Source organism: Anas platyrhynchos, chromosome 2, assembly GCF_047663525.1.
Source record: "Anas platyrhynchos isolate ZD024472 breed Pekin duck chromosome 2, IASCAAS_PekinDuck_T2T, whole genome shotgun sequence".
NCBI classification, from domain to species: domain Eukaryota; kingdom Metazoa; phylum Chordata; class Aves; order Anseriformes; family Anatidae; genus Anas; species Anas platyrhynchos.
In genome coordinates, this window is record NC_092588.1 from 12568706 (window position 1) to 12590181 (window position 21476).

The 21476-nt window shown below is 38.2% G+C and overlaps 1 long non-coding RNA gene across 1 annotated transcript; it reads right to left on the minus strand.

The window, feature by feature from the left end:
* Positions 1 to 1256: 1256 nt before the first annotated feature.
* On the minus strand, positions 1257 to 20288 carry LOC101798565 (uncharacterized). Its single transcript, XR_005263958.2, has 3 exons — positions 20042 to 20288; positions 10998 to 13191; positions 1257 to 9272 (listed from the first exon to the last, which is right to left on the minus strand). It is a non-coding gene; the product is annotated as an uncharacterized lncRNA (long non-coding RNA).
* Positions 20289 to 21476: the final 1188 nt, after the last annotated feature.

Here is a 21476-nt window from a genome sequence, read left to right on the forward strand (position 1 = left end):
CATGGAGATAGATATTTGAATAGAAGCATGTCTGAAGGAGAAAGTCCCTAAGTAAGCCACTTGGGCTTCTCTCATTAGGAACTGCTGAGAGTAAAGGACAGGATTTACAGTCTCTCTTTCACAAGATAAAGGAGAAAATTATTCCCTTTTCAGCAATTAGTTATCTCTTTCCTACAGACACCTTTTATTTCAAGCCTAGAAGAGGGTTTTGCTCTTAATTTGAGGAAGGAAGTGCTATTGTTATATTCCTTTAACACTGATGGGATCTCATAGATCTGGAAGCATGACAGTACATAAATATCAACTGATCTCCTGCTGCTTGATATTATCCAAATGTGGCTGCTGTTAGTGTGTAGCTATGGAAATGTCAGTATCTGAAGGACGTCTGCTAGGCATGGATAGCCACTGGCATTTCAACATCAGACTGAAGTGTCTTGGAGTGCCTCCATGCTCCCTGGAGGCCTGTACAAACCACAAATAGTGATAACCCTGAACCTGAAAACTCCCTGTTGCAGAATTATTGCAGAACTAGCAAGGTTATTAGAGTCAGTACCACAGCAAAACCCAGCATGACACCACGCTCTGATCCTTCCAGCACCAATTTATGAGGCATTCAGAATACTCATCATGATGCTTAGTGTCTATTACTTAAAGATGCTAAGAAGCTAAGATACAGAGAGCCCTCCTTCATTTCTGATGTGGCCATGACCTGGGAAAATGTAATTATATTAAAAGGAAATAAATGATATAATCAGTCAAAAGGAAGGTCCTGAAAATAACTGGCAGAAAATTACAGTGTCATATATTCTGTACCTGTCTTGAGTAACTGTAACAATATAGATAATAAATCATTTTGCCTATTGTATAAGAAAATAATATGAATATATTATAAATAAATCAGGAAAATGAATCCGGGAAACTATAGGTCATCTAAAAACTGAAACAAATATGCCATAAAATTATAGGAAGAAGTTTTCCATATTGTGTATTTGATCAGTCATATTGGGTGAATTTGAAATTATATGTTTTATCCCAAATGTTTACTATTATTTCTACATTGATTTGGCTGGAGGCAGCCCCAGAAAATATGAAATTTCTTGTAAACCCATTACTAGCCAGATGGTTGAGAAAGGTCATGAATGAGTGGGAAAAAAATGGCCTGTTGCAGAATCCAAACAATAAATATGGGACCTCTCAACAGACACCCTAATAAGTTGTTGGAAAAAAGAGAAGAGAGTACGATGGAGCTAAAAAAAACCACTTTATTCATGTTGCAATGATTTCTGAACATGTATCTTTTTCTTTTATAAAGAAAATGACTGCAAGAATGTAGTTAGATCTTTGTTTTATACTTATCCAAGCTTATATAAATGATTTATTCTCTCTTTTTCTTTTTCTTTCCTTCTTTCTTTCTTTCTTTCTTTCTTTCTTTTTCTTTCTTTCTTTCTTTCTTTCTTTCTTTCTTTCTTTCTTTCTTTCTTTCTTTCTTTCTTTCTTTCTTTCTTTCTTTCTTTCTTTCTTTCTTTCTTTTTTCCTTTCTTTCTTTCTTTCTTTCTTTCTTTCTTTCTTTCTTTCTTTCTTTCTTTCTTTCTTTCTTTCTTTCTTTCTTTCTTTCTTTCTTTCTACAGGTCTCTTTTGGATATATTCACAATTGTAATATTGTAAGACATTATAACAATTTTTTTTTTTTTGGTTCTTTGTTTCAGGGATATTCAGGCAAAACACACTGCCCAAACTTTTTGTTTTGTTTGAATTCAGTCTCCTTATTCATTTTGTCACTGTTAAATAATAATAAAAAATAACAAACAAACAAAAAAGACAATGACATTTTAATAAAAACAAAAACAAAAACAGACAATAGTTCAATTAATCCAATGAGACCTTTCAGATCAAGGCACAATCCTGTATCCCAGAAATGTCCTCATTCCTCATGAAATCTTGTTGTACGGACCTGTAATTTGTTGGCTGGTAAAATAGATCACAGTCCTCATTGCCATGGATGGAAAACCCAGTTATTACCACATTTGGAATTAGGAGAGGCACTACAGTGTGTTTTCCAGCTGCTGAAAAGCTTGTAAATATAAGTGTAGTTAAACTGATAGCAATATGATGCACTTGGTCCCATATATAAAGTCTACGATCACTTCATAAATGTTATGAGATACAGTATCTTATTAAAATGGACATGATGGTGCCCACCTCTTTGTTTTGATAGGGGGATTTCAGATCCATAACCTTATTCCTTGTTGTGCCATGGATCTGCGAAGAGCAGACACTTCTGAATAGAGGACAAGGTCAAAATGCCCCCAAAAGCAGATAGGTCCCGCAGACTCTTCTTACATTGACTTTTGTTCTGCTCTCTGACAATTCCTCTAGACTTAGGGGAGCCAAAGCACCATTTTTGTTCATGAATAATTTTTAAGACCTTACATGGATGCAGAAACCTTTTAAACAATAACAGCCCAAGCATTCAGCATTGGTACTATTATGGTCAACGTTACTAATTAGTTCCATGCTAGGTCTCTTTGTTTCTAACAGTAGTTAAGAGTCAGACCCCTACTCTGATGTCAATGTGCTTTCTGAATAAAATCTGTTAGGAAAAACAATTAGAGTAGAAAAATATCAAAACACAGGGATGCAAGTATTTGTTATAACTCTTTATCAGAAAATACTAAGTTGCAGCTCCTCTTTAAAAGAAATGTACTCTAAGGAAGTAGAAGTTCCTTAAAAATGTGGTTTGCCATTTTCTGAATTGCATCCCAGTGCTTGATATTCCAGATAAGGAATGGGACCAACTGGAAGAAGAAATCAAAGCCCCTCTAAACAGCTCTGACAATTTGTCCAGCATTCATCATTTACATCTACACACAAATCTGAAGCATGCTGGACTATCTAAAGGCTTTGTATTTAATAAAACCCTAGATTAAAAGCTGCAATACTACCTCAGGCTACAACCTACTGGCTGTATCCAGCAGGCAGCATGCCATAAAGTTTGAAAATGTTATGGAGACGTACTACATTATCATGGTGATGTTGCAAGATTTCCAGACTATTTTTATGTCAGTAAGAGCTAGTTTAAGCTGTTCGTAGAATATCCAGAACTCCAGGCTATCCTGGAGTGTCTTTATATGAAAACCACTGTATTATTGGAAATCTAGCTCAGATTTAGGTAATCGTGGTGGTCTGGCATTTTGAATGCTATGGCTGTATACTGTGCCACTGTGAGGAGTACATCTCAGTAATATTCTTTGCTTCTCTGTGCTCTGGGCACAAGAGCAGCTTGGGGAGGACTACAGGCCTGAGCAGAAAAACACTGAGTGTACTGACAACTGTTGTGTTTTACAAATACATGGCCAATGTCAGGTGAGACTCCTTTGGAGTGGGTCCAATCCACAGAGCAAGAGTTGATCTTCAGTACTACTACATGGGCAAGGGCAATGGAGTATAATAATCTCATGGGTGAAATCCTGTTCTGTATTCCCTGGCTCTTCACCTGAGTGTCCTGTTATTTCATGGACATTAATGACTTAATGACAATAATGAATTATTTCTCTAACAGCTGTGAAATCAGGGAAAAGATGTTATTCATGTCTTACATATGGGTACTAGTATATTGTTTTAAACTGAGTATGTACAACTGAGGTGTACATTGTTCTACCATTTCTCTTAGCTGCTTATCTTATATATAATACCATAACTATTTTATGTACAGTATGGGATATTTTTTAAGTGAAACAGGTCCAGATCAAAAATAACTTCAGTGGTGACTGAGCAGAACACTATGCAATACTGTTTAATATCACTTAGCTGCTTCTTCATAGATAAGAAAGTCTTTCCTTAAAGAGATTATTCTTCATAAGAAAACGTTGTAAGGTGCACATTACCTTACATATTGCCTATTTTGAATGGAACTTTTCAATGCTGTTTTGCTGGGACTGCAAATATATCCATAGAATATTCATAATGGTAATTTATTTGACAAAATTAGAGCAGTGTGTAGTAATTTGAATCTCTGTCTTCGCTTTTAATTGCAAAAGAAATCCTTAGTGACCAGGTAGCAAGACCTGTCATCTTTTTGTGCTTAGAGACTTAGTTAACTCTCAAGATCAACTGTCAGGCAGCTTTTTCCAGTTGCAAGTTGCAGCTTAAAATAACTCATAATTTTAACTCAATATTCATTCTGTCTCAGGGTTAGCATATGATAATATATAAGGAAAAAAAAAAAAAAGAGAGACTGAAACATCACAAAATAAGCATCCTTCAGAGAGTAAAAACTGTTGTGACTAAAAATAATTAAAAGAAAACAATATACTTAATAGCATGTTCCTGCTCCTTTTTAAATCTCAGTGAGGGTTAGCAGAGTAGATCTGCTTCATGCACCAAGAAAGCACTGCAAATAATAGTAAACAAAGAGTACATTATTTCCGTATGCTCGTAAATGGTCCCTCTGAAGGGTAATAATACATGTTGTTAATATATTTTGTAATTCCTTGCCTGTGCTTTTTCTTCAGTGATGATCTTAATGAAAGCCGAGTAGTTTACGCAACAGACCAACATCAAATATAAGTTCAGGAGAAATCTGTAGGCCCTGTACAACACAGGCCTGTGTGGACTTATTCATTGTCTTCAAACACTATTTTTGTGTTTGCTTGGCTCAACTAATCGAGTTTCTGCCTTTGCGAACACTAGCTTCAGCAATCTCAAATTGATGGAAAAATACTCAAAAAAAAATCTTATATGAAATACAGTCCTACTGTAATCACTGAAATTAATTGAGAATTACTGAAAAAAATAGGCTGGCCTATATTTTTTCTTCACATTTCATTTACTTCAAGAAATGGAACATGTTTGGTAACTTTTTTTTAGGGCTTGGAGGACTGTTTCCTCTCATGGTTCAGGTGAAGGCAGTGTTTCTTCCCCTTATTTCTACAGCTAATGGGAAACAAATGAGAGCACCCATCACGCCCTGTAAAAGGTAAGAAGCCCAAGGAAACTTTATAGGGAAAGGTAATCCCCTTCATCTTCTTTTCTTCCCATGCACTTCATCTTTTGCCAACAGTTTAACTGTCCTTGGATCACATGACAAAGATGGAAGTATCCTCCTAGGTTATCTGTACTTGTCTAAATGGGGAATCACTCTCTGCAGAGCAAGAGGCTTATCTGCTTTAGGCTTAAACAAAATTCTGGGGTTCTGTCCTGCTGTCCACTACCTTGTGCTTACAGTGTAACTGAGGAAATATCTTGAAAATTTGTAAAAGGAAATTGCAATTTTTCTACACCATTCTGCGTTCTTGCATTCAATAGACTGTGCCTTTTTCTTTTTCTTTTTTTTTTTTTTTTTTTTTTTTTTTCTTTTTTGGTATAGTTGTACCCCAGATGGCTTCAGTATTTGGCATTGTTATGCTTCACTTGAGGCAAAGAACCTCAAATGAAGTGTAGGTTTTGGATAAACCTACAGTTCCAGCTAAAATATGATGAAAAGATAAAAGAGGCAATGTCAGAGATCCATGAGATCTATTGAATTAGTACATATCAAACACATTTCTCACCATTAACCACCTTTTGCACATTACTAGAAGCCTTTGTCAGAAGACACCTGCTCAATTTGTATTTATTTATTTCTTCTTCATTATAGCAGACTGAATGGTGTAAGAAAAGATCAGCAAATAAAAAGTCTAAAAAATTGCCACTAATCATAGATTCATCTGATACTCTAACACACCTGACTGTCAGTCAGATGTGAAGTGGTTGTAATGAAAATTTGTGGTGGAAAACTTCAAGTCCCAGAGCAGAAATACCCTCATGATTCACAGGTGAGCAATTGTACAGCATGCATAATTAGTACCACATAGGTGAAAGACAGCTTTTCAACTGTTTGGACAGTACTTTCAAGTTTTATATTGATTTAAAGAAATCAGAGAAAATAGAGTAAAATGAAATCACCATCAAAGAAAGGAATAAGATTTCCAATGTTTTACCAAAATTCCTCCGTGATATTGTAGTTCAACAATGATATTTTAGATCAGCATTGCAACTAATGAGAATTAAACAAAGACAAGTACCAAGTACAATGTAAAAAGAAAATCCACATTATCCACATTTAGGCCTCCAACTCTAAGTGACTTTATTTGCAGAGACAGAGTGTGTTGCAAAACTCATATGAGAATAATTCAGTTCAGGCCAGGAGTATATTGACCAAATATTTATATTATGGTCATAATGCAATCCCCAATCTTCCTTTCTGATTTACTTTCCAATTCTAAGTTAATTGAGTTGGTGTTTTCACACCAGTATGGGATGTTAGAAACAATCTGAGGTGGGGATATTTATGGAGTGAATAGATTGAAACCATAATGAAAATCTGGAGAAAAATAGTAACCAAATATTTTTCAAAAGTATTTCAGAACAAGATAACCATCTTCATCTGGCTGAATTTAGGTGTTCCTGATGTGAATACAATGATTGACCCTAAGAATATTTTTCCCTTGATGCTGGCCTCAAGATTCACCCTGCAGTAATTTATATTCTGCTGTCAAAGGTAGCAAAGCTGAAAACGGCTGTTCCTTTCCTTGTTAACTCACATTTTACATATTTCAGTTTGTCCTTAAACTGACCGTTTTGGGAAAACATCCATTCTTCTCTCTTTTTGCATATCAGGCCTGTACTGAATAGCAAATCAAATTACCCGGTTAGAAAAATCCCATGGTTACGACTCCTGGGCCACACAGAAGATGTATATTCTTATGAGCCTCTCTTTGTGCATCTGCCATGGGCCAGGTCATTGGAAATCCTTTGGCAAGGACCAGGAATTGCCCATCAGCACAGCTTAGTGCAGCAAGTAAGGGCCTTCTATATCTGTCTGCTGTGGAAAGCAGGTTCTGGCTACACACCCTGCAGAAATCTCACTTTGTGTTCTTTATTTGTGTGAGTAGAGTTTACATTATTGAGGACCTTTGTAAGACCCCAGCCAAATCCCATTTCTAAAAGGTCACTGCTGTCTGGTTCATAAACACTGATCCATAACAGATCTTTCTAATATTACAAAACAGAAAATGATGGGGAAACCTGTCTTAGTCACTCCCTTAACTTGTTTTCTCCCAGTGCCATTTCTAGTCCCCTGCACTAGATATTTGTCATCTTTGGGCTGGGATCCATGGAGATATGAAATGCTAGCAACATCCTCAGTACACCTTGACTGCTGTTTCACCTCTACTTCCAGTTGTCAGCCTAAATCCTTTCCCTTTTGGCTTGTGCAACACGAAATGCCAAATGTTTCACAGTGAGCCAGTGGAAGTGTTTGTGGGTGTGTCAGTGTGAACAGCACCCTTCTCTTCAGTCATTGCTGTTGAGAAAGAAACACAAATTCCCTAATTCTGACAGGCCAGGCACAGCCAACTGCCGCAGCCTATCATTTGTAACTGTAATTTTATACATTTTTAAGACTGGGCTAATAAACAAGACTCCAGCCTAAGGGCTGGAGACATCCAAGCCACTCATTGCTGCCACCATACAACCCACCTCTCAGGCCCTTACTTCATCAGCTACCGAACAAGGATACAAGGATGTGTTTCTCTGCCTCACTTGTCCCAGGACAGGTGAACACATTAAAAGATTGAAGGTTACCTACATCTTCTGATGGTGGTATCACAGAACCACCAGGTCATGCTGCAGGATGGATGAAATTCAAGTGCTAACAGGAGCTTCAACCAGGTAAACCACAGAGGTGGCTTCCACACAGGTATGCAGCCAGCATAAAAATCCTCTTTGCAGTAACTTTCTGAAAGGGTTAAATGAACCATATTGATTGTAGTTAAGTAGCTGTGCTATACTTACTTTCTACAACACATTAGAAAATCATGGGTTCCCTACAAGGCATAAGGAAACACTTTCCTCCTTCTTATGCTGTGCATGAAGAATACAAATAGAGAGCTAATGGTTTTTGACTGGGCACCTTTTGCTCTCTCTGCTGGCAGCCTGCAGGAACAGCAGCAGTTCCTCAAGTCCCCAGTATCCCGATTATTTGAAATCTCAGCATTCAGTAGTTACCAAAAGGAAATTTCACACTGATGTGAAACAGTTTCTGCGTATATTGTTGAGTGAGCCAATATAACATGCCTTTTATGTATCCTCTGCCTCTTTGTATAAACTCATGATAGATGGCTAAATTTCAATGCAAAAAGTGTGGTAAGAAAGCACCATCCCTGAGAGGCTAAGTATATGTTTGCCTGACAAATAATTTAATGCAAAAATTAGATTAATGAGTTACAAGGGAGGAGAAGAATACTTTAGAAAATGCTTGTTGCATTAGAAATAGACAACTGAGAATGAAAGATTTCTCCGAAAGATTTCTCCACAGAGGGAAGATATCTTTTTTTTTTTTTTTTTTTTTTTTTTTTTTTTTTTTTGGTCTGCTTGTTTGCTTGTTTTCCCCTTTTTTGTTCTACTGTGAGTGGAAGTAAGAATTGTCCTTTGTCCTTCATTCTTTATTGTTCATGACTGGTTCTCTGGTTGGCTCAATAATAAGCTATAAATAAAAGTATTTGTTATAGAAAATGCATTTACTAATAGAAAGATGAGATCTCTAAATCAGGTGGATCTGTCAACATGCGACCACCTAAATGCAAAAATCCCCATGATGATGAAAGTAAAAACCTAAATTTTGTGCTGCCAGATGGATAAGATGAAGTAATTTCTTCTCCTATGTCTGCAGTTCAACACCTGGAAATGGGGTGTGAGAACAAGGCTACAATCCTCCCCCCTTCCCACACACAGCTCAGCCATGGCTCCCACGTGTGGCTGTAACTCCCAAACACGATGAGAGTCCAAGGGGTGTCTGAGTTTAACCCTGAAAGAGATTTGCAGGCAGCGATGTTTGCTCATAAGGGAAGTGAATCACTGCGGTAATACACACACACACAAAAATTAAAAATTAAAATTCAAATTCAAGAAATGGTGTGTCTTGGCAAAGGATATAGCCACAATCAAAAGCATTGAGCATTCACGTGACAGAAAAACAACAACAAAAACTGAACATGCTACACATGTAAACATGAAAGGTAATGAGGTATTCCACTGAATTCATCAGAAGGCTGTGTTATGTCTTCAGCAGTACACCAGGAGTTGCTCAGAGATTCTCAGTTTTGAAGGCCAAAAGAGGACATTAGGCAGGACCTCTCAATGACACAGTATTGACTTCCACCTATATGTAAGGCAGACATGTATCTCAGAGGCTGGTGACATAATCCATTCTCTTCTCTCTTCCATCTGAGGGTCTGTGGATCAAAATAACCTTTATTCAGCAGAATAATCTTTATTCAGCAGAAGATCATATACTAGTATCTGACCCTACAGACAAAAGATTTGAATTATGAAATCAGCTATGTCTTAGCAGGACTGAAATGAGGAAGGGGGAAAGAGATGGCCGCCAGGAATGGCAAGATTGCTTTTCCCCCAAGAAAGAAAGAAAAGACCCTTCCCTTTCAATTTACGAGTTTCACTTCAACTTTTTTTTGTTTCAACACCAGACATGAGATACTAGGTAAGCAAATCCAGTATTTAGTAACAGTTTTCCAGACGTAATTTAGACAGTCTTACATATTTTATCCAACCTCTTGCTGCTAGTCCTGAAAGCATGAAGGTCCCCTGGAGAAGCTGTGATACTGCCCAGCACCCAAGAAAATGTTGTGGATAACCAAAACATCTTTAAGAGACAGATGTTCCTATCTGGGCACCTGAATCTCTCCTTAGGCATTCGCTAATCAGGGCTTGCTACATCATGTCTGGTGTCACATGTCCTGAGGTAGCTGGTGTGATCCTTCAGACCTTGCTCAGGCCAAACATCTGCTGGGCTTTGCCCACAGAATCTGTTAAAAAATGTATTTCAGGAGGAACCTGTAAGGATAGGGACCCTGAACTACTCAGCTCTTACTATTCCCCCACTTGTAGTGATGACAGAGTCCCAAGCTCCTTCCTGTGCCACCTCTGTAATCCCCCTGTGCTAGGGCTATAGAAGAAGGAACATGGCCAGCAGAGATCTCACTGGGTCTGGTCAGCTCCAAGTGCTTCAGGGTGGAGCAGACACGGGGTGGAGGTGCGGGGTGGATGTCGTCTTCCACAGAAACCTCATCACACTCTTCTCTGTAATGTCTTCACCTGCAGTCATGTGTTGCACATCTGTGGCTTGTTCAAACAGCTGAACACTATTGAGCAGCAAACTCTGCAACTCAAAGTTGAAGGTTTTTCTTCCCCTGTGGTTCCTAACATCCTCCTTTAATTTCATTTCACTGTTTCCCTGCAGCTCTTAAAATACGATTCAAGGAAAACTTTAGTAAAGAGGGAAGTTTTCCAGTTACCACACCTGATTAGCAAGAAAGCGAGCATCCATCTCCTTCAAATACAGAGGTGTGGGCTTGTTCTTGAAAAGCAGACAGGTATTTTTGCAGTCTTTTCTGGCACATTGAAGGACTGTGCTTTCTGACTGTGAGTGGCCACCATGATCTGAAAGTTGGTGAATATATCTCTCATCTGAGTATCTACAAATAAAAGCCCTGCATAATACAGTATAGATTCATGATTGCTGTAGCAGGACACCATGAAGGTAAATCAGAAAGCAAATAAAATAAGATTTCAACACCCAGAAAAAGTTGAAAGCTACACGCTGAACATGCTAGCTCATAAAATATTTTGACAATATTTCTATTATCTAGTACGTTGGTTTTACTTTCTTTGGGACATTGTGTAGGTCAAAGATTGGAAAATATCAGAAAATAAATCTCACTGCTGCAGTGAGAATTGCTATGCTGTGAACTATTTTCTTTTAAGGCAAATGGGAATGATATTCACGTTTCAATAAATAGGTGAATTTGGCAGTGGTTGCCCAGTCATTTTATGGGGGTGCCTTTCCATGTCTTTTTCTTGGAAAACTAAGTTGCTTATGCCTGATTCTTTTTTCACTTTTGGTGGTGTTAAATCCTTAACTCTAGTGTAGAGGATCATACCCTGCTTTGTGTCCAAATCTTTCAGTAAAAACCACCCTTGGGGTACCAGTGAGCAGACAGCTCCCACTAGGAGAGTTCATCCTTTGTTGAACAGCAGCGCTGAAACAACAAAAGGAACGTCAAAAAGTTTTATGGACACAAATGCCAGACTAATACCTTCTTTAGGACCCAATTCGCCTGTTATTCCAACACAGGGCATAACAACAAGCACTCTGATAAGGAAAATGGAGTCACACTGCAGAACCCTGACCTCAGCACAGGATCATGCATCTTTCTCATGCAAGACATTATTACCAATTGCTACAGCTGAAATATTTACCGTAAAAATTACGTAGTAAAATGCTTACAGCATGAAATGCTTACAGCATGATGTTCTAAGAAGTTCTTTTCTTCTGAAAATTAATCCTCAAATTATCATATGGGTCTGACTTGGAAAGAAAGGGAAGAAGCAAAGAGGAAATAATTAAATCATATCAAACTCCTCTGTGTCAGAAGTGCCGAATTTTTGGATTTCATATTTTCTCTCAGCAAGACTCTGCCTTCTCATTCCACAAAGTTGGTTTGAGTTAGAAATCAACACAATCTTAAACAAATAAATAAAAATAAAAATTAAAAAATATATCAGCAAAACATTTAAACAGTTTGACAATAACAACAACAACAAAATTGTAGATTACAGGAGACATTAAAGCTTGAACCAAAACACATCTTTTCACTTCATTCATTTCACTATGAAACTTGAAAAAAAATTAGTTTTGGTTTGAACCAAACCAATTTTCTTTCCTATCTGAAAAACCCATTGCTTACTGAACTCAGCTAATCACTTCAGTTTCCTTTTAACTTGAGGGCAGAATCATATATTTTCTGGTCAGTTCCCAAATGATAGTTTGGGAAATTTTGAACTAATCCATCTACGTTTGTAATATAATCCAAAGTACTGTTGGACCACCCTCAAGCAGATAAGAAGTAATATGTTATAGGAGCTATTGAACAGGATTTTATATTGAATAACACAGTTAGGTCACGCAGATGTTTCTTCTATTATACTAGTTTTAAATTTCTATTTCTTTCTGTAACTTGGTATTGAAATGTTGGTTCTCTCAGTAATAATAGCTCTCCCTGCAGCAGAGTTGACTCTCTCTGTGCCTCTGTGCCTATTTTAGGGAAAGTCCTACCTTTGGTCACCTATAAAATTGTTCACCTCAGAAAGCTGAAGGATCAGCAAAGTTTATATAAATGACCCTGTGAATTCATATTGGAAAAACTGAAAAACAAAACAAAACAAAACAAAAAAAAAAACAGAGCACTTTATTTTGAGGTCCAGAGGTCTGTCTACTTCCATTTTGACTGGAATTACCCTGAAAAGTGCTGGGAATTTGTAGGTAAATTATAAAAAAATATATTTTCAGGGGACTAAATAGGTGTGAGATTTATTCAAAAGCTCAGGATATTTCCTGTCTTATTTGAATCTGATAACCCCTGGACAATTCAAATCAAGTAGAAATCTGACAGATCCCTTTGCTGTAGCTGACTCACAGGACACAGAAGGACTGTATCAGAGTGGCTGAGTAAAACTTAATTAAAAGAAGATGTGTAGGCATTTTAACATGCACAACTGTTTATACATCTTATCTCCTCATTATAGGAAGGCATATAACTTCCACATTCAACGTATTCTGAACAAAAATGTTTTTAAGCCATTTTTAATATCCATGAAGCTGGGCTGAAACCTCTGCTTATCTAAACTGTGTATCATGTAAAGATGTCTTTGTAATCTGCTTATTATTACACAATCACCATAAGAATCTCTGATGCCTTACGACTTTTTTTCTCTTCATTTTATAGAAAACAAAACAACATAAAACAGTTTGGGGAGACATGCAGAAAGCTTGGATGTGGGAGTGCAATCACTACAGCTAGAGTTCCTCTGAGGTCATCTAGTGGGCTTTTTGTAGTCATAATTACTTCCCACTCTGCCTGTGGCCAGGCAGGCGGTGGGTGAACAGGCCATGACTCTGCTTCCTCCGGTGTCCCTTTGGGATGGCGGGGTGTTCCTGGGAAGGACGGCTGTTGCACACAACTCACCTCCTGTGTCTGTCTTTTGCTTTGTGTCTCCATCACCAGAAGTCTTTCACCTCTTCTGGTTTCATCAGTTTTCTGCAACTGATTTGCATATGAGGCTGGGGAAATTCACCTTGTAGGGAATGAAGAGAGGAGAGGTTATCAACTTTACAACAGAGAGAGATGTGGGGTTCTCATTCTAAATATGAGCTTTTTCTCTAACTCACTATCCACCTTCTCCTTCTCCTGAAGTGGGGAAAAGAAATTAATTTCTGCTGATACAGAAAAATCTATCCAATGAGGTGATTGATATTTATAGCTATCGCATTTACAGAGTGAGCGATTTACATACTATTCAATTGTCTAAGCAAATATTTCAGTGAGCACAAATATGAAGGCACATTGCAAAAAGTATTAGAAGCAGGTTTGACACTGGGGTTCAGCTGAACTCTCTGCAGCTGATACCTAACAGCTCTTTCCTGCTGGTATCTGGCTTATCAGATTTTAAAATATCTCATCAAAACTCCACTTCATTGACTTCAAACTTTGGTATCACTGGTCTGTTCGGTCAAGCAGAAACTGTACTCTGCCATGAGCTGAACGCTACTCTTCCGTAGCTTTGTAGTTTTGCCCATATAATATGTAGCACTCATATGCAAATATTTCTAAGATTATATCTTGAACAATAATTTATATAAATGCATTTGTTTGACATAAATGTCAACCATGTTTCCTAGCTCAGGAAAAGGGATGAGTGTTCCAGATATTGGCCAGTTCCTGCTCAGAAGATGTTGTCTGAAGAGAAAAAAGAGAGCGTATTCATCTGAATTGTGGTTGTCTTCAGTGAAGGTGTCTCTGGGTTAGTCACCTTAGATTCCCTTGGCAGCTAATGGAGTTAATCAATACAGTCAGCATAATTTATGCTTAGTAGATAGATCTGATCCTAAAATGACCATTGGCCTTGTAATGTTATTGATGGTACTGTGTAGACCTACATTGTCTAGAAAGGGAGATTGGGAGATTTGACAGCTAGTTCACAAACAGACATCCAAAATTCAGCAAGATGGTTCCCATTGCTAAATCCTACCTAGGTGTATAATTACCAGTGGGATCAACATAACTACATAGGATGTATTTGATGTACTCTTCCATGGAAGTCTGAGGAGCTGGGCCTTTCTTTTCTAACTTTATGCACAGGGTCTCACCCATTACGAGACTGGGTGATGCATGTATGCAAGCATTATGCACATGTATTAAAGCTGATACAGGGTGAAGTTCTCACTAGAATATGTTTACATTTTCTTCATTGTGAAAATCAGTATGAATGGCTGAGTGCTGAGATTTTAGATCATGGTGCTGTGTCTGCTTTGTCTAAGTGGTACAGATTACTGTTAAGAAAAAGAGGAAATGAATTCTTAAGGAACCAGTTACAAATATGTAAGTATCATTAAACATCATCATAGTTAAAGACAGCCGGCTGTCCCTATTATCAGTATAAAAGTGCCTGGTGAGTGCCAACTTTCTTACTACCACATACTCTGAAGGAACTCTGAAAAACATGAAATGAAACTGCATCTGGGACCAGTTTCAGAACCAAGAAAAAATACACCTGAACTTCAGGGAGCACTTCATCTTGAGACAAATTCTACCTGAGTTAATCTGACCTCCCTCCAAATATCTTGCAGTCCTTATGGCAATGCTTTATTCACCTGCCGAACATATAGAACCATGTACTGTATTTTTGCCCATGACTAGTATGTTCTGCCATGTCTGTCAGCTCATTTAATATCTACAGATGTCAAAAGATCCTGCAAGGTTCAGTAATTTGGGACAGTTCTCCAGATTAGATAACTTTGATTTCTTTGTGAATCTTCAAGTTTACCTTACAAACGTCAGGGTATATACAGTTCTCTATCTTTGAAAGCATTAATAATGTAGGTGTAAACTGTGTGTGCAGTGAGATGATGCATCCCAGGATATTTCTTTTGCACGGTTGTTCTTTCTCTCCATTTTTTTTTCCCCTGACCTTTGTGATGTGCAAATATCACATATGTGCTAGAGAAAAAGAACATGGCAAGTCTGGGACCTAGTGGTGTCCTTGTGGATGTTCCTAGATGGATTCAAAAGTTTTCATATTTCCTGGGTTTGCAGCAGTTTGATTTTCCTGGCAGCCTTGCTTTCAGCTTCTGACTCTCCTGTTGCTGGGAAGCTAACTATCTCCATATGTTTTTGAGAGGGAGCTAGGCAGTGCTTGATCACTGGGAAGTAAATCTGGCAACCAGCTCACTAAAGCCTTTTGTTTAGGAACCCCATTTGTTGATATAAAACACCAAACACCCCTTCTTTTTTATCAATGGAGTGATTTAAATTCTTGTTACATTTAGCAAAAGGTTTTGCTCCCACCCTTGCCATTAAGTGGCAGCTATAGGACCAAATGGAAAAGAAACAGCAAATTATTGCTCTGAATAGTATTAAAGTGAGCTATAGTGTTGTTGTCCTCCCCCTCTTCTCTGTTCCCCTCCCCACCTCCCCCCCACCTCCTTGAAATGTCACATTTGCTATAAAATGTTTATTATAGTAATGGAGTTGCCAAATTATTTGAAGTGATATGTTTTTCATACATGCACCTACCACTCTAAATCCATGCCAGAAAATCATCAGGTAAAAGAGGCATATTTCTAAATGCAGATGAGCCATAAACAGACACCAATACTGGAAGGAGTGTTAAAGCTGGGTCACAGTGAGTTAGGGTGTCTGACTCCCACAGGTTACTAGAACATTACATTAGGTATAGAAGAATAAATAAAAATAGTGTGCTTGCTTACGCTAAGGAACAGACAGAGACGTCTGTAGATCCACCCTACTATAACGGCTGACACAGAACAGGCTAGCAATAATTATTGCCCCACCCACTAGATGAATAAAAATGAAGGAAGTCTGACTCAGAGACACGTCACTGTGTCAACAAATATTCGTAGTAACACATCTCGTGCATCTTATGGAGTTATAACATAATCCAAAGACGCTTGGAGCACTATAAATACTTAAGGTGATTTTGAAGTGCTGGAGAAGTTACAAAAATTGCTATAACCCATTAAAGTAGGTTTAAAGCTCACTATTATAACATGACATAAAAGTTCTTCAACTAATACAAGCAAAATATTACTGTGTTCTGGAAATGAATATTTAACGTTTATTAGAGTAGACTTTTCCCTACTTATTCTGCCTGGATAACTATTTGTTTCTGAGGTGTGAGGATGGTACTAAAGGACTCTTGATTAACCTAGGAGTAAAAAACAAACAAACAAACAAACAAAAAAACATTTTCTCTTGGCTATGGGAAGTGTGGACCTGATGTAGGGTCATTTTATGAAAGCTCTGTGTGACTACTTGAGATAACTGTGTAATTACACTAGCAGAATTTTTGCTATGCCCTTTTCTATGCCCAATTCATTCATTTACTGTGAGTTGCCACAAGAAAAAAGCAATATAAGGTGAGTTTGCACTTCAAGTGTTGTGTTCGGTTTTGGGCTCTTCACTGCAAGAAATACATTGAAGTGCTAGAGTTTGTCCAAAGAAAGGCAGTGAAGCTAGTGAGAGGACTGGAGAGCAAGTTTTATGAGGGGCAGCTGAGGGACAAGAGAAAATTGCCTCAAGTTATGACAGGGGACATTTAGGTTGGATATAAGGAAAAATTTCCTCACTGAAGGGTTGGAAAAGGCTGACCAGGGAAGTAGTTGAGTCACCATTCCTGGAGGTATTTAGAAGATTTATAGATGTAGTATTCAGGGACATGTTGGTAGACTTGGCAGTGCTAGGTTAACTGTTGGACCTGATGACCTCAGAGGTCTTTTCCAACCTAAATGATTCTATGATTCTATGAAACTAACAAACAAAAACACTCAAAACCCAGAAACAATCCCCCCACCAAAAGTAGCATCATCTCAAAGAATGTTGGAAAGAAAATAGAAAGATCCTTAACTATTACATTCTGCCTCTACACTGCAAATTTGGTTTTCCAAACCTGGGGCCTGGTAGATGAAAGTCTTGAGGCAAGTTAAAAAAATGCCTTAATTCTCTTATAAGAATATGACCATAGAACTGACTGGGGTTTAATATTTCATGAAGAAGAGAGAATAATCCAGATCCTGTTACTGGTACAGGGTGATACCTAAGCTGTGGAGCCATGACATGGGGAAAGTAATGGGAAAGATACATCCGGGGAATTAAAATGTGTAAGGACCACTAAGTGGACTGTTGGATGGTAGTAAGCTAGACAGGTACTGTATTGTCTTTCTTCCTTTCTTCTACTATGTGTTTTTATTATTATTATTATTATTATTATTATTGTTGTTGTTGTTGTTGTTGTTGTTATTATTATTATTTTGTTTGTTTGTTTGTTTAATAAGAAAGCAATATTTTAGCTTGGAAGATTATTCTATAGAGTATAGAGACAGAGTCACAGAACCACAGAATGGTAGAGGTGAGAAGAGACCTCTGGGTTCCATCTGGTCCAATCACTGTTCAAGCAGGGGCATCTAGAACAGGTTGCCCAGAACCATGTCCAGGTGACTTTTGAATATCTCCAGAAAAGGAGACTCTACAATCTCTGTGGACAGCTTGTTCCTGTGCTCAGTCACCCATACAGATTGGAATATGTGAAGCTCTTATCTGTAGATTTGAGAAGATGTATACTTAAAGGAATTAAGAAGGGTTAGAAGTGTAATTATTCCAGAAACTACATAAATGCACTGACAAAATTATGCCACATCTGTAAAGAACTTTCTATAATACAAGATAATATCAGTGAGCAGTGGAGTCATGTTTCAATGACTATGCAAATCATATTTAAACACTTTGCACCATTTTTTTTTTCTACCAGTCCTGTAAAATGTTAGTCAAACAAACAACATTTTCAAGCTCTCTGTAGGGTCTCCACCCAATATTTTTAAAAAGTCTTTGCCAGATTTGGCATGGATTTGAATGGAGATCAGATTGACATGATTTTGACATTGATTTACTGGACAGGAAAGAAAATCATGCAAAAAGTGTGTGAAGTGAAGCATGCAGAAGCTAACAACAAGTCCTTTTCTCAAGCTAGCTAGCTGGTGCCAAATCTCACTGGCTGATATTCAGGCAAATGCAGGTGGAGTTGCTTCTCCACATCTGTATCTTGCAAAATATATATCTTAGTATTGGCAACTCCATTCTTACATATGGGAGGATAAAATGACTATCTTAGAGTCAACTCCTGTGATGGTTCTGGATGAGAATCAAAGGGCTCCTTTGAAGGCCCGGATGTATGGTCAAATTACAAGAGCTTTACAAATTATTGTGCATCAGGTGAACTGTCAGGATTTCCAAGAACTGCTTAAGAATTTTTTTGGAGCCTCCGCAGCAACGAGGAAATGTGGTACAGCTCACTTCAATGGCAGGAGTTACAACAGAAAAGGTCTGACCTGTCCTCTCGATTTCAGGAGAACAGAGGATCTTTAGCACAGAGAAAGTGAGATGAGCACAACTTGGATGTTCCCGGAGGGCTGTGCAGCAGCTGTATCACAGGTGGAAGTGACATACCCCAGTGTCCAGCACGAAGGACATAGGGTATACATTGCCTTTTAATTTCTTCTGCTCAGCCCATGCCCAGATGAAAAAGTTTTCTGGTATGTCTGTGACTTTGCAGGTTTTCGTATTCTGAGTGCTGAAACTTCAGTCTGTGGGAACATTCTAGGCAAAGGATATTTCATTTATTTTTCTAGCCTATTTTTAAGGCCAACATACCCACAATTATATTGCCATATAGTATAAAAAATATGCTTCCAGAAAATGTCTGCAGCTACCCTGCGGGTGATATGACAGGAGGGAAAGAGGGTAATTGAACAGTGTGGGGATTATGAAGGCATTTGACTGGCAAACGGATGCTGTGGGTGATGTTAAAGGAAATGAATGATTCAGGATTAAGAAACTGGGAAAACACACAGATCTTTTATCAAACCATGCTTTCAAACAGTGGCTTTTGTGGTTATATGTAGTTATCTGGTTTGTCTTTTGACCAGAAGCTGCTTGGGCTGTAAACTTTCTAGCGCTCTATGTTCATAGAATGCTAGACACTATGTCTACATCTAACCATGGGGTCCAGGAGCACTTCACCTCTGGGGTCCAGCTGTGTGATGTGATGACACACTATCTCTCTTCACAGCTTGTTTTTTGGTAACTAGGGTGTACGGGCAGGAGGCAGCTGCAGCAAGCTGTAATGACAGTGAGGCCAATGTGTGCAGGATGCACGCCCAAGGGCATCTGGTACTCAGCTAAGACACTATTTTTGAGACTCAGTCCAAACTGGGATCCTTAGGCAATACCAAAGTAAAAGTAGAAAACATGAATTGGAAAGGGATGTAGTGTACTGCGCTGCACCCTGGCTATATGTACCCTGGCTGATTTGTTAGTTATTTCTGAGATTTTCCTTAAGTTTGTTCTTTCAGGCTGAAGCTTCAAGCCCCTTTGAGCCCCCTTCACTAGACACTCCTGAGCCTCCTCACTGCTCTTAGCAGACTCTCATTCCTGGGCAAATCCAAGCACCAGCAGAATTATCTGCAGGACTGTGACCAAAGCAGGAGTGCAAGTGAATCTACTGCCCCCAGCAGCATGTTCACGGATGAAAAAGGAACTTGACTAATCCCTCCCTGGATCTTTGCCTTTCTTCTGCACCCTTCCTCTTTAAAAAAAAAAAAAAAAAAAGAAAAAAAAACTTCTGTCCATAAAATTGAATTGTTTCATTGAAAGTGACAACTCCAAATGAAGAAAAGGTGCATTCTGAAAGCAAAGGTCTTGGCGAAGATTTTTGTGGATATTTCCCTCTATATTTTTGCTTGGAGAGTCTAAGCAGTGAATCAGTGACATAAAGAGAAAGACTGAGTTCAGGGAAAAGAAAGACAGTTTGCTTCTTTGTTTCTCCCCCTCATGCCCCCCCCGCCCCTCCTCACCTCCTTGTGCAACGTTTAGGCTTTCTAGCAGGGAGTCTGGAAGCTTAAGTCTTCAAAAAAGGGAGAGAGGAGAAAGGCAGCATGTCATATTTCTCTGATAGCTGGAACGTCTCAGTTTACATCTGTTTCCTGTACAAGGAAGTCCAAGGAGCAACGAACTCACCAGGAATAATAATGCTTGCACTTTCTTTTTTCTTTAAACAGAAACAGCATAGATGAGCTTACATTTTGAGTCCCTGATACTAGCAATTTCTTATTGAAAATGTAGTTGGGAAATGGGATAAGCAGCTTTGTAAGAACGATCACATCTGTGTTAAACAGGCAGAGTTTGTCGTGTTGCTACTGAACAGAGATTATGGGTGGGTGTTTTTTGGAGTTCCCAGAAACTTAATGTCATAGGGCATATCTGACAGCTAGTTCATCCCTGCTTCCGATTAATGTGGGACCACAGGGCTCACATGAACTCACATGATTCAGAGTCTACATATGTTGCTGAGGGTGACAAGGCATCCAAGATTGCCAAAGCAACAGAGGAAACTGCAAATTAATTAGAATAAATTGTTTTTTTTTCCCACCCTGGAGCAAATAATGAATTCATTTGTGAATTGTTATGGCTGAGCACAGAAATAGGATGAACTTTTAGGAAGCTGACCTTGCTGAGGAAAATCTTCTTTTCATACGAGTAAGAAGACAATAGGAATAGCAAGACATCTGATTAACATGATCTCTGTCCAGCCTTAGGAAAATCAGTGATGTGTTTTATTAGTGGAACAAGTATGTTTTTGTTTTCTCTTTGTTCTGAACTCTGGATGGATAAATGAAAGAAATGGGTGCAATCTGGAAAGGGTCTTTTGCTTTGTATTTTTTTCCGTCCTGTCACCGTGGAACTATCATTCACATTTCTGAAGAACTTGAAGAACTTTTGAACAAAGAAGTGAGACCACAGATGAAACAGTCTGAAATGAATAACATTATTCTCAGTGCAGCATGGAGGTCTAATGTCAGAACATCTATTTTTGGTATCTGATAAGCCTCTTCATAATTAGAGAAATTTTACCTTTCTATCCATTTGCAATGTAGAGATAGAGACAGAAAGCACAAAGAAAACAGTGACATTGTTTGCCTAAATTACCCCTATTAAGATAATCAGGATATGGGCTATTCTTATTCTCCTGCTTTAGACCAAAATAATTAAATAAACAAATAAAGCCATCATGAAATAGTCACCTTATCTTCAGTAGAAAAGAAGTGAGGTCAGGATTATGCCAAATCACGTTTGAAAACCTTGGCACATGTGCATTTTGGAGTCTGAAGGTATCCAACAAAGAGCAGCAGCAAGCATGCACACTTAACCACGTAAACTACATCTACCAATGTATATAAAAGCAACTGTATTGAACCTACCCACAGTGCTGTGGTATTTGTCTAATGTCAT